This window comes from Rutidosis leptorrhynchoides, chromosome 3, assembly GCF_046630445.1.
Source record: "Rutidosis leptorrhynchoides isolate AG116_Rl617_1_P2 chromosome 3, CSIRO_AGI_Rlap_v1, whole genome shotgun sequence".
Taxonomy (NCBI): Eukaryota; Viridiplantae; Streptophyta; class Magnoliopsida; order Asterales; family Asteraceae; genus Rutidosis; species Rutidosis leptorrhynchoides.
This window is the reverse complement of record NC_092335.1, coordinates 21283238-21295968: the sequence shown is the minus strand read 5'-3', so window position 1 is coordinate 21295968 and position 12731 is coordinate 21283238.

The window sequence follows — 12731 nt, the reverse complement described above, 5'->3', positions numbered from 1 at the left end:
TGAACTAACCTCGTGCTAATTGATTTGTGTTGTGTTTAGCAATCATCAAGCGAGATGGATGTTATACTAGCAAGTTAATGCGACGTGCTCGCGTAACAATGATTAGCTACCATTGTTACGAGTGCAAATCGTGTCAAACGAGTGATGTACAATGATTGTCGAGCAAGATGGGGTAGTGGGGTGTATATGTATATACATTCGTGTTAAGTTCTTTTGCTTCGTCGTTTAACCCTTTTCATTTTATAGAATGAAGACGAGAAATGGACCCGATGTTGATAACGGGGGTACGAGTGAGGACGTTGAATTCACGGCCAAGGTTGAGGCCATCTTTAAACGTCAAAATGCGGAATATCTTGAGGAGATTAAGAAGATGTTTCTAGACTCGATTGACGAACAATTAGTCAATGTAGTCAAAGAGCAAGTCAAGGCCGTTCTTTATGATGATAATATGGGAAGACGCGACTTTCTCTTTAAGAATTTCAAAGATGCTCAACCACCTATTTTTGAGGGCGAAAGAGACCCGTTAAAGAGTGCCCGGTGGATCTCCGATATGGAGGATCCTTTCGAACTTGTGAATGCCCGATTGATAAAAAGATAAGGTATGGTTGTAGCATGCTAAGAGGTGATGCAAAGCTATGGTGGGATGTAAAAATCCAAGTTTATGGCGAGGAACAATGCATGGATTTTACTTGGGATGAGTTCAAAACGGAGTTCTTCCAAGAGTACCGAACTTTGGCCGATCTTACTAGGCTTAAGGACGAGTTGCGTTCCTTAAGGCAAGGTCGATGGATTTGAATACTCTTAAATCCGTTTACTTGTCAAAAACTCAATTTTGCCCGGAGTATGTCGGGAATGATAAGATGTTGAAGGAAGACTTTTACCGAATATTGAATAACAATTATTAAGAAAAGATTAGTGTGAACGTGGTGGAGAGTTTTGATGAGTTGTTTGATATGGCCAAAGGGTTTGAGTCGCTCATCTTGAGAAAGAGTGGCTTTACCTTCGGCAAAAAGTAGTTTGAAGCTATTAGTCATTCGAACTTTTCTAACAAGAGGCACAAAAAGGGCTCCGAGAGTGTTGGTGGTGTTAAGAAGGGTGCTTCCGGTGATTTTACTTACGCTTGCTACAATTGTGGGCAAAGGGGGCACATGGCCCGTGAGTGCCCAAAACAATCATCCGCAACCAAGCTCACTTGTTTTAATTGCGGTAGAGAAGGGCATAAGAAGCCGGAGTGTCCCGACTTGCGGGGTGATCATGTTAGGAGGTTAGAGAAGGCGGCGGGCACGGCTAAGGGTCGAAATTACTTGATGACCAATGAAGAGGCCAAGCATTCCAATGAAGTTGTCTCAGGTACTTTCATGGTTAACTCTAATTTGGCAAAGAAATTATTTGATAGCGGTGCTAATTTGTCTTTTGTGTCGCCCCGATTTGTGTCTAAGATTAACAAACCGCTAGCTAAGTTAAGTCATCCGGTAGAAGTTGAAATAGCGGATGGTAAGACGGTGCTAAGGGTTGATGTGTGTAAAGATTGTAATGTTGTGTTTGGTACCGAAACGTTTAAAATCGATCTCATTCCGATGACTTTGGGTGAGTTTGATATTGTTGTTGGTATGGATTGGCTCGATCGTTATAGAGCCGATATTGCATGCCATGATAAGTCCATTCGTGTCAAGAACCCAAGTGGGGGAGAGTTGATTATTCATGGCGACAAACGAAGAAGACTCGTACCATTATGCACTTATGCACGGGCGCGACGTTTTCTCAAGAGTGGTGGTATATGTTATCTTGCTCATATAGTTGATACTCGTGATGAGCCACCACCTATTCGTGCAATTCCAGTGGTTGATGAATTTGAAGACGTTTTTCTGGATGAGTTACCAGGTGTTCCAGCGGGAAGACAAGTAGAATTTCGCATTGAGTTGGTTCCGGGAGCTACTCCCATTGCTAAAACACCTTATCATTTAGCGCTGACGGAAATGCAAGAGTTGTTAAATCAAACCCAAGAGTTAATTGAGAAGGGTTTCATTCGACCGAGCTCCTCGCCATGGGGTGCTCCGGTTTTGTTTGTGAAAAAGAAAGATGGAAGTATGCGGATGTGCATCGATTATCGGGAGTTGAACAAAGTGACGATCAAGAATCGCTATTCGCTACCTAGGATTGACGATTTGTTTGACCAACTCCAAGGTGCAACATATTTTTCTAAGATTGACTTACGGTCCGGCTATCATTAGGGATGGCAATGGGCGAGAAAAAACCCGTGACCCGTGGGTACCCGATCCGCGATGGGCGGGTAAAATCATTAAATCTTACCCGCGGGCACGGGTACGGGTAAAAATTTATACCCGCCGACGGGTCGCGGGTGGGTCATGGGTATATACTACCCGTCGCGGGTAAAACCCGACCCGTGAATACATGAGACTTTTCTTAATTTACCCACGAATTAATATTTACAATTATTAAATTTAAAAGCTATTTACTAGTATTTGAATAATGATTAGAAATATAATGTTATGTACAAGTAAAAAATTTAATTTTCACGTAATTATACATATAGCTTGTACATATGGTTTTATAATTAATAAAATTATTTGGATTTTCAAGTAAGAAGTTGTATAGTATTATTACCCGCAGGTTACCCACGGGTCACGGGTATTCGCGGGTCACGGGCATGGGCGAAAAGTTTTTACCCATGGGCGGGTAACGGGTCTCAACGTGCAAAATAGAAACCCGATGGGCGGGTCGCGGGTATATAGAACCCGTGCCCATTACCCGCGGGCGCCATCCCTAGCTATCATCAAGTGCGGGTCCGTGAGGAAGACATAGAGAAAACGGCTTTTCGAATGCGTTACAGGCACTATGAGTTTGTAGTTATGCCTTTTGGTCTTACGAATGCACCGGCGGCATTCATGGATCTTATGAACCGGGTGTGCCAACCTATGTTGGACAAGTCGGTAATTGTGTTCATCGACGACATACTTGTTTACTCTAAGAGTATGAAGGAACATGAGCACCATTTGCGTGAAGTGTTGAAGACATTGCGAAGGGAGAAATTGTATGCTAAATTCTCCAAATGTGAATTTTGGCTAAGGGAAGTTCAATTCCTTGGCCATATTGTAAATCAAGAAGGAATTCAAGTAGACCCGGGGAAAATAGAAACGGTGAAGAGTTGGGGACAACCGACTACGCCTACGAAAATCCGAAGTTTTCTCGGATTGGCCGGTTATTATCGTCGGTTCATCCAAGACTTTTCTAAGATTGCTTCTCCTTTGACTAAATTGACGAGGAAGAACGTAAGATTTAATTGGGAGAACGAGCAAGAAATCGCTTTTCAATTGTTAAAAGAGAAATTGTGTCAAGCTCCGGTGTTAGTGTTGCCGGAAGGGATAGAAGACATGACGGTTTATTGTGATGCTTCTTTAAATGGGCTCGGGTGTGTTTTGATGCAAAGAGGTAAGGTCATCGCTTACGCCTCTCGACAATTAAAGGAACACGAAAAGAGATACCCGACTCACGATCTTGAATTGGCGGCGGTGGTTCATCCGTTGAAAATTTGGCGCCACTACTTGTATGGTGTCAAGTGTACGATTTATTCGGACCATAAGAGTTTGAAACATCTCTTTACTCAACGAGATTTGAATTATCGTCAACGTAGGTGGATGGATGTGGTAAAGGATTATGATTGTGAGATACTTTACCATCCGGGAAAGGCGAACGTGGTCGCGGACGCCTTGAGTCGAAAGAGTCAACATCCGGCGATACGAGTAGGATCGTTACACATGATTATTACTAACGATTTCCTTGTAAAGCTTGGTGAAGTTCAAATAGAAGCGTATGTTCACAACAAGCACGAAGAGCGGATTGTGGGGCAAACGGAGTTCATTACTATGGGCTCGCGTGGTTTGTTGTCGTTTTAAGGAAGAGTGTGGGTACCTAAGATGGGTGGTAACCGACAAGTGCTACTAGATGAAGCACATAAGTCAAAGTATTCCATTCATCCGGGTGCAACAAAGATGTACTATGATTTGAAAAAAGATTATTGGTGGCCCGGTATGAAACGTGATGTGGTTAAGTATGTTGAACAATGCGTCACGTGTTTGCAAGTTAAAGCCGAACACCAAAAGCCGTACGGTAAGTTACAACCCTTGGAAGTCCCGAAATGGAAATGGGAGCACATTACCATGGACTTCATTACTAAGTTACCAAAGACTGCGAGAACCCAATATGATACGATTTGGGTGATAGTTGATCGATTGACGAAAAGTGCTTTATTTCTTCCCATTCGGGAAACGATATCATTGGAGACTTTATCCAAGTTGTTTATCAAGGAGGTGATATCGAGACATGGGGTTCCTATATCTATTGTTTCGGATCGAGATACTCGTTTCACGTCCCGGTTTTGGAACAAGTTTCATGAAGATATGGGTACTCAATTGAAAATGAGCACGGCGTATCATCCTCAAACGGACGGTCAAACCGAGCGTATGAACCAAACATTGGAGGATATGTTAAGGGCGTGTATTATTGATTTTGGTGGAAGTTGGGATGAGCACTTACCATTGGTGGAATTCTCGTACAATAATAGTTACCACACTAGTATTGGAATGCCACCGTATGAGATGCTCTATGGGCGTAGGTGTCGAACTCCCATTTGTTGGGGAGAAGTGGGTCAACGGGAAATCAGAAGTTCGGATTTGGTTTTGGAAACGAATAGTAAAATTGAGATGATTCGGGCTCGACTTAAAGCGGCGCAAGATCGACAAAAGTCTTATGCCGATAAAGGTAGGAGAACAATTGAGTTTCAAGAAGGTGACATGGTGATGCTTAAGGTTTCTCCATGGAAGGGTGTTATCCGGTTTCGGAAACGAGGAAAGTTAGCTCCTCAGTTTGTTGGTCCTTTCAAGGTTTTGGCACGTGTTGGTGAGGTTGCTTATCGACTAGAGTTACCCGAAGAACTTGCGGGAATCCATAACACGTTTCATGTTTCCCATCTTCGTAAGTGTCTTGCGAATGACTCGACTTGGGTGCCTTTAGATGAGATTACGTTGAATAACAAGCCAGAGTATGCGGAAGAACCGGTTGCAATCCTTGATGAGAAGGTTAAGATGTTGCGAAACAAGGAAATTAGAACTTTCAAGGTGCAATGGCGACATCGAAAGGGTTTCGAGTTTACATGGGAATCCGAAGAGTTTGTCTTGGTCTATCTTCCGGCTTGTCATGCGGCTTGGATCGCGAGGACGCGCTCCGATTCAAGTGGGGGAGAGTTGTAACATCCCGTTTTTCTCGTACGTATCGAAAGGTACATACTTAATCATTTGTACGTTATAACTCGCTAGCTTACGCGTTGATGTATGAATATATGTATAGATATATATATATAAGTATGTGTATACTTGATAATGTGCGCATAAGCAAGACTATATGTGGGTTTTGGTAGCGTTAAGTCTTGCGAAGCTATAGTTGAAGGTTAGGTGAGAATAGGAAGCGGGTTTGGGACGTACAAAATTAATTATTGTCGAAATTCGTTTAAGATGGTCAAAATGGCCAGATAGTGCCTTAGGCCGCGCCGCGACCTTATGGTCCGCGCCGCGGCATATCAAGCAAACCATGATCAGAACATGAGTTAAAGAGGGTAGAATTTCCCGTTGTATGTCGCACCGCGACGATTAATGTCGCGCAGCGACAGTTCTGCTGAACTGGTGCCGGTTTTAGCTCAAATTAAATGACTTCAAGGGGTAAATTAGTAATTTCGCGTATAAATCTGATGGGAGCATTAAATCCCAACCACTCATCCATTTCATTTATTTTCTTTTATCTTTTCTTTCATTTTCTCTCCCAAAAACTCAACACCCATTTAGATTAAAAGTGAGATTTGAGAGGGAAGAATTGTGGATTGATCTTTGGAGCAAGAATTAAGGTTGTTCCTTGTGTCTCTAGCTACGCGTTGATAGTCTCGGTAAGTTCTAACTCTAAGTTTTGAGTTTTAATTGGTTGTAAGCTAGGGTTTTGCTAATGAAGATCTTGTATGACCTATTTGAGGGTTTAATGGGTGGGTTTTGGGTTAGATTGGTGAAAGTAAACCCAAATGGCCATAACCTAGGGTTTGGTCTTATGATTTGGGGTTATAAATGTTAAATGGCATTTTTAGTCACTAACACGCTTGTTAAAGTTGAAAGAGATGTTATTTGGGTCATGTTTGACAAGTTTGGTAGTGAAAGTGTTAAATGGATCCAAAATGAGCTAGTTGACCTAGTTTGGGCGAAATGGGTATAAATTACCCCAAGTTGGTGTTAGTTGAAGTTAGTAGACTTTAATTCACTAGCTTTAAGTGACTAAAGCCGAGTCTTGGCCATTTAAGGGCGGTTGTGGTGTGTTTGAGTCATTTAATGCGAATTGGGTCATTAAATGCTCAAGTAGGTGTAATGTGGTTAATTCCACTAGTTGTGTATTTGAATGTGTACTTAATGTATTAGGTACTTTGCTTTGAAGCTTGGAAGTGCATAATCACCACCGAAGTGCTAAGGTGAGTGGGATAATTATGTGCATGCATATATGATGTATTTATTTGTGTAGTATGAGTTGTGAAGTGTCGAGGTGTTAAGGCATCACTTCTTATGTGATGGGTGAAGCATCGAGGTGTTAAGATGCCACTCGGGGTGAAGCATCGAGGTGTTAAGATGCCACCTAGGGGTGAAGTGTCGAGGTGTTAAGACACCACTCCGTAGAATAGATGGGTGAAGCATCGAGGTGTTAAGATGCCACATTGGGGTGAAGTGTCGAGGTGTTAAGACACCACTCCGTAGAATAGATGGGTGAAGCATCGAAGTGTTAAGATGCCACTCGGGGTGAAGTATCGAAGTGTTAAGATGCCACCCGTGGGGTTAGTGTACGAGGTGTTAAGTGCACTAATGGTTGTTACGAACTCCGACGGTCTTTAAACACCGTTCTCTTGTTCGATTAGCTAACCATGGTTGTGTCCGGATTGTAGCATATTATATTGCTTAAATAATATGCTATTGTTATGCTAGCTTATGTTGTTGGAAGTTTAGTATTATACTTGCGATGGTATGATTAATTATATTGCTAGCATGTATGCAGGAGTGTGTAAGTGATTGCAAGTAAGTAGGTTGTATATGTAAACATATAGTTATTGCACTCACTAAGCGTTAGCTTACCCCTCTCATTGTTCATATTTTTAGATGCAGGTGCGGATAAAGGCAAGGGGGTTGTTGGGCACTAGGTGTCCCTTGTAGATGTTATGTTGAAGCTTTTGGAAGCTGGCCTACGTTTTGGGTAGTTTAGTCCCAAACCATGCTCAAGGGGTCGTTTGGATTATAAACTATCATTTGTAGTTGGTCAAACTTGTATCACATTCGTTAATGGCCTTTGTGCCTTTTTGTAAACATTAAACTCGTAGTATGTTTTAATGAAACGTGTGAAATGGTTTACATATTTAGTTGGCGCGTAAATGTGTATTATTTAAAAAAAAAAAAAAATTCGTACGAAGTACGGGTTGGGTTGTTTCAAATTTTCCTTTTCTCATCATCAAATCTTATAATCTCCTTATTGAAACTAGATTTATATATTGCTAACTCAATTCTGCATTGCTCTGTTTCACTTGTGTGTAAATCTTTCTCTCTAACAATGGCTTTAAGATTATTTAGTTCAGATTTTAATCTCTTATTCTCATCTAAGCATGATTTAAAGTCATTTAACAAATACTGAAACATACTTATCTTTTCATTATCAACAAAGTGAACAAAATTTTGTACCTTATAGACAGTAGATTTATCACTACAATAAAACCTCTGTAATATAATACTCGATAAATTAATAACCTCGATAAAATTAATAATTTGTCCGGTCCCAACTTGGGACCAGTACAAATTTGAACCCCAATCGATAAAATAATAAGATAATAATTTTTTTAAAATCCCAATGTAAATATATTGGTCCCAGCGAAATTACAAATTAATAATTACTAATTTTTTTTTTTGAGATTCCAATATAAATTGAACTTGGGAAGTTCATTAATGTGTGAATATACGTACATGGGAGTTTTGAAGGTCCTTGTTTATGTTTTATTCAAATAGGTAAAGTGATCGGACATGATAATTTCAAATACCGATGCATTAATCTGAGACTTGCTCACAAATATAAGCCATTTTTTAAATTGATAATTTAATAATTTATCGATATAATAATATCTCGCTAAATTAATAAAATATCATGGTCCCAACATTATTAATTTATAGAGGTTTCACTGTATTTGATTGACTATTAGGTATCTCAGCAATTTTCAAATCAGCTTCAAATTGACTAGATGACTTTTCCTGTTCAATAACTGCCATCAAGCACTTATCTTCCTCTTCATCAGATGATGAATCTTCATCATCCCAAGTTTATGTGTAGAGAGCCTTTTCAGCCTTTTTTACTACAGGCTACACTCCTTCCTTCTTCAAGTTCTTGTACTTCTGGTTGTACTTCTTTGCTTTTTCCAAATACTTACTAGAGTCTGAACTAGAATTAACCTTAGGCCATCACTCAGCAGCAATGTAACCAACCTTTCCACACTTAAAACAAGTAGCCTTCTTGGGATCAAAAGGACTTTTTCCTTTCCTAGGTCCAAACTTTTTCTTTTCAATTCTTTGAGTAAGAAGAGCCATTTGTTTTTCAAGCATTTGAACCTCTTCATCCTCTGAAGATTCATCACTTTCCTCATCTGTTTCAGCTTTGGTAGAATAGCTTGAGAATAGTTCTTTGTTTCTTTTGGTTGTTGCAACTAAAGCAGCATCTTGATCTTTGACTATCTTCTTAGCAATGATCTTCTTCTTCAATTTGGTTTCCTAAAAATTTGTGAGGATCCCAAATAACCCACTAAGATCATAGTTATTCAACTTTTCACTTACTACCATTGAGGTAATGATAGATTCAAAAGTTTCTGGAAGTGCATCAACAAACTTTTGACACAATTCTGCTGGTGTCTTTATTACTCTAGCACCTTCCAGATCATTGATCAAAACCTGAAATCTTGAATGAAGATCAAACAATGATTCCTTTGGTTCAGCAGTAAAATTTTCACACAACCTTACAAAATTCTTCTTCTTTTTAGTTTTAACCACAGTGACTCCTTCAAAATCATTTAGCAGAATATCCCACATAGCTTTTGCAGTTTTAGCATGTCCTACCTTTCTCAAGTTAGGAACATAAATTGCATTGCCAATGATACTTCTGATTTTTCTATCTAATCTATAAAGTATAGCATCTTGTTCTGTCCACCGAGTTCTTTGAGTTTGAACAAATTCAGCAGGTTTGACCTCAGCATTGCTAACTTCTTCACTCCATTTGCCAGGAATAATTGGTCCTTCAGTTAGAACTCTTTCCATTTCATCATGAATGGAACCTAGATACCAAAGTAACTTTAGTTTCCAAGTTGTAAAATCAGTACCATCAAAGATGGGAACACCTTTTCCTACCATAACTGGAGCAGTAATTGTAGCAGACATGATGATTGCATGTTCTTGTTCTAGGTTTTAATAGATCGTTTAAAGAAAATCAAAAGAATTTATATCTTTAACCGCTCCGTACCAGTTGTTGGTCCACAATCAACAACCTAGAACGTTTATATAAGATCAATTGAAAAGAATAACAAATAAGTTATAAAGTACGGAATCAATTGAACTTTATCAATTAAATTGACACGAAGAGAATGAAAACAATAGAGAAGAAAATTGTTATTAAATTGGCGAATTGGAATGAATTACAAGTTCCCTATTTATAGATTTGAGAAACATGCTTCTAAAATCTTATCGAATTAATTCCAAAACAACCGTAGCAAAATAAAATGAAACTAAATAATTCAAATTTCTTCAATTATCTTCTCCTAGAAATCAGAGATATTCATTTTGATGAAATCTCTTCAATCTTATCTTCAATTGTTTCACGCGTATTTGATTTGATATTAATCTCTGTTCAGCACCGATAGAATCTGTATTTCTTGTTGAGCAGAGTTTGTGTTCTTCAATCTTCCAGACTCTAAATATTACAGACTCTAAATACACGGATTCAAATAATACAGACTCAAAATGTTTTTTGCTAAAGACTTCTTTGACTCATCAGATTTACAAAATTCCTAACATAAACCCATTATAAACTTGGGCTAAATGGTAAAATTGAATTACAAAAGTGAGGACTAGAAAATTAAGAACGACATTAAAAACATTAAAAACAAGCCGATGACTTTAATATATTGTTCGATTTGAGAACTAAAGTAGACTTTAACAGTGATAATAATGGATGAAAAAACGTTTGTATTTATATCCTATCTAATTAATTTTGTTCATCCATATTCTATATCTATATCCACAACCATCTAAATTATAATTAATCCCATCATATACATATTTACTAGATTAAACGGATTAATGAGTATCATTTGAATGATAAAAAATGTTATAATATTTCCTTATGTGTGTAATGAAAACAAAAACGTAATACAAGCGAAAAAATATTACATAACTGTTAGAGAGATTAGGGTTAGTCATGTTTAGTATAGCCCGGTCCGTTTGTGGGTTTAGGGTTTCTAGGCAATCTCTATAAATACCTATCAATAATAAAATAACGTGTAATATTTGTAGGCGATACAACACAATTTGTTACATTTACCATTAATCATAGACACTGACTATTTATATGTGTAATTTGTAGTACACTTCCAGGGGTACTCTTAAACAATAATCTTCACTTTATAGTAGGAGGCAGTCGCTTAAGAATTTCTATTGATGCCTTTAGTTTAGTTGATGAAGAATTTCATGTAATTGATTTTCTCGATTCTGCTAAACATGTTGAAGAAACGTGTTCAGAGAGAGCTATTTGCTCTTGGTGAGAAATTAGTTGTTATTTGTGTTCGGTGGCACGGTCGTGTAGTCGTTTATGAATTGTGGGTGTTTGACGAGTATGAGGTTCCTAAGTCTTGGAAGAAACTTCGTATCATTGAAAACGACGAAAATGAGCCCGATTATAAGTTCTATGCTAAAGTCGGCAAGCAATCATGATATTTTGTTGCACAGTAGTGATGTGGGTGAAAGTTCTCTACAAAATATGGATGAAAGAAGATTCACAAGTGTAGCAGTTGAAGGGTGCCCTCAAGAATCCTTCGTTTATGGTGCTTATGTTGAAAGCCTTGAATCTCTTGAACTTTTTCATTAGACCAATACCTGTTTTTAATGTATGTTCGAACCATTGTCAGCAGTTTCATTTTGTTGAATGCAATTATAGTCTTACAGTTGGATCCATCAGACACCTCAAGTAGCGAGTATATACAAGCCATGTGATAAATGGGTATAAGATCTTGACTTTTTAGAGTCAGATTTGATAACGTTAACATTGAATGTGACATGAGTCATTCTACTCATATAATCAATCAAGATACACGATAATTTTGTATTGATTCAGGTTCCCACATAATTTTAGTTGTTCTGTCTTTTGAGCAAAACTGTCACGCTTAATATAAGAGTCTCAACCTGTTAGGAAGAGAGGATCGCCTGGACGTTGGGAGATACAAATTTGAGAGAAAAACAACTCTATTACTCACAAGAATAGATTTACAGAGTATTACAAAACTCTTACAAAAAAAAAACTCTCAAGCTCACACACACTCTCTAGGTTGTGATTACACTTCTCTGAATGATTTGGGATGATTTACAATTGAGGTTTGCACCTCTATTTATAGTAAAAATTCTATGGCGGTGGAAGGGTGTGAACGGAGATGGTGGGCGGCCGTCATCGTGTTCATCTTTGCTTCTTCTACATGGTGTTCAAAGAAGGCTACTTTGAACATCTAGAAGGTGAGCTTCTAGATTGTAGGCTGGAAACTTTCAATTCTCCCCCTCCAGCCGAATCCACGAACATTCCAGTTATGTCTCTGCATAACTCCAACTTCTCTCGAGTCACCACCTTTGTTAATATATCCGCAGGATTCTCCTTTGTATGGATCTTCACTAGTCTCAACAGTTGTCGATTAATTACCCCTCGTATCCAATGATAGCGAATATCAATATGTTTTGTACGGGAATGGTACATGGAGTTCTTGCTCAAATCTAGAGCACTCTGACTGTCACAATGTACCTTGTACTCCTTTTGCTTGATTCCAAATTCTTGGAGATAACGCTTTAACCACAACATTTCTTTTCCAGCTTCTGCGGCAGCAATATACTCTGCTTCAGTTGTGGATAATGCAACACACCTCTGTAGTCTTGACTGCCATGAAACAGCTCCCCCTGCAAAAGTGTAAATGAATCCTGAAGTAGATTCCCTACTATCAGGATCTCCGGCCATATCCGCATCTGTATAGCCTTCCAAGATTGGATCAGCTCCCCCGTAACAAAGACATAGATTCGTTGTACCCTTAAGATATCTGAGAATCCATTTTACCGCATTCCAATGCTCTTTCCCGGGGTTCGAGAGAAAACGACTCACTGTTCCCACTACGTGAGCAATATCGGGCCTTGTACACACCATTGCATACATCAAACTTCCAACTGCTGAAGAAGATGGTACTGAAGACATCTCCCCGATCTCTTCCTTGGATGAGGGACAAGAACTCTTGCTTAACTTGAAATGGTTAGCTAATGGAATGCTAACAGGTTTGGCATTGTTCATATTGAAACGTGAAAGCACTCGTTCAATATATTTCTCCTGAGATAGCCATAACCTTTTATTCTTTCTGTCTCGGG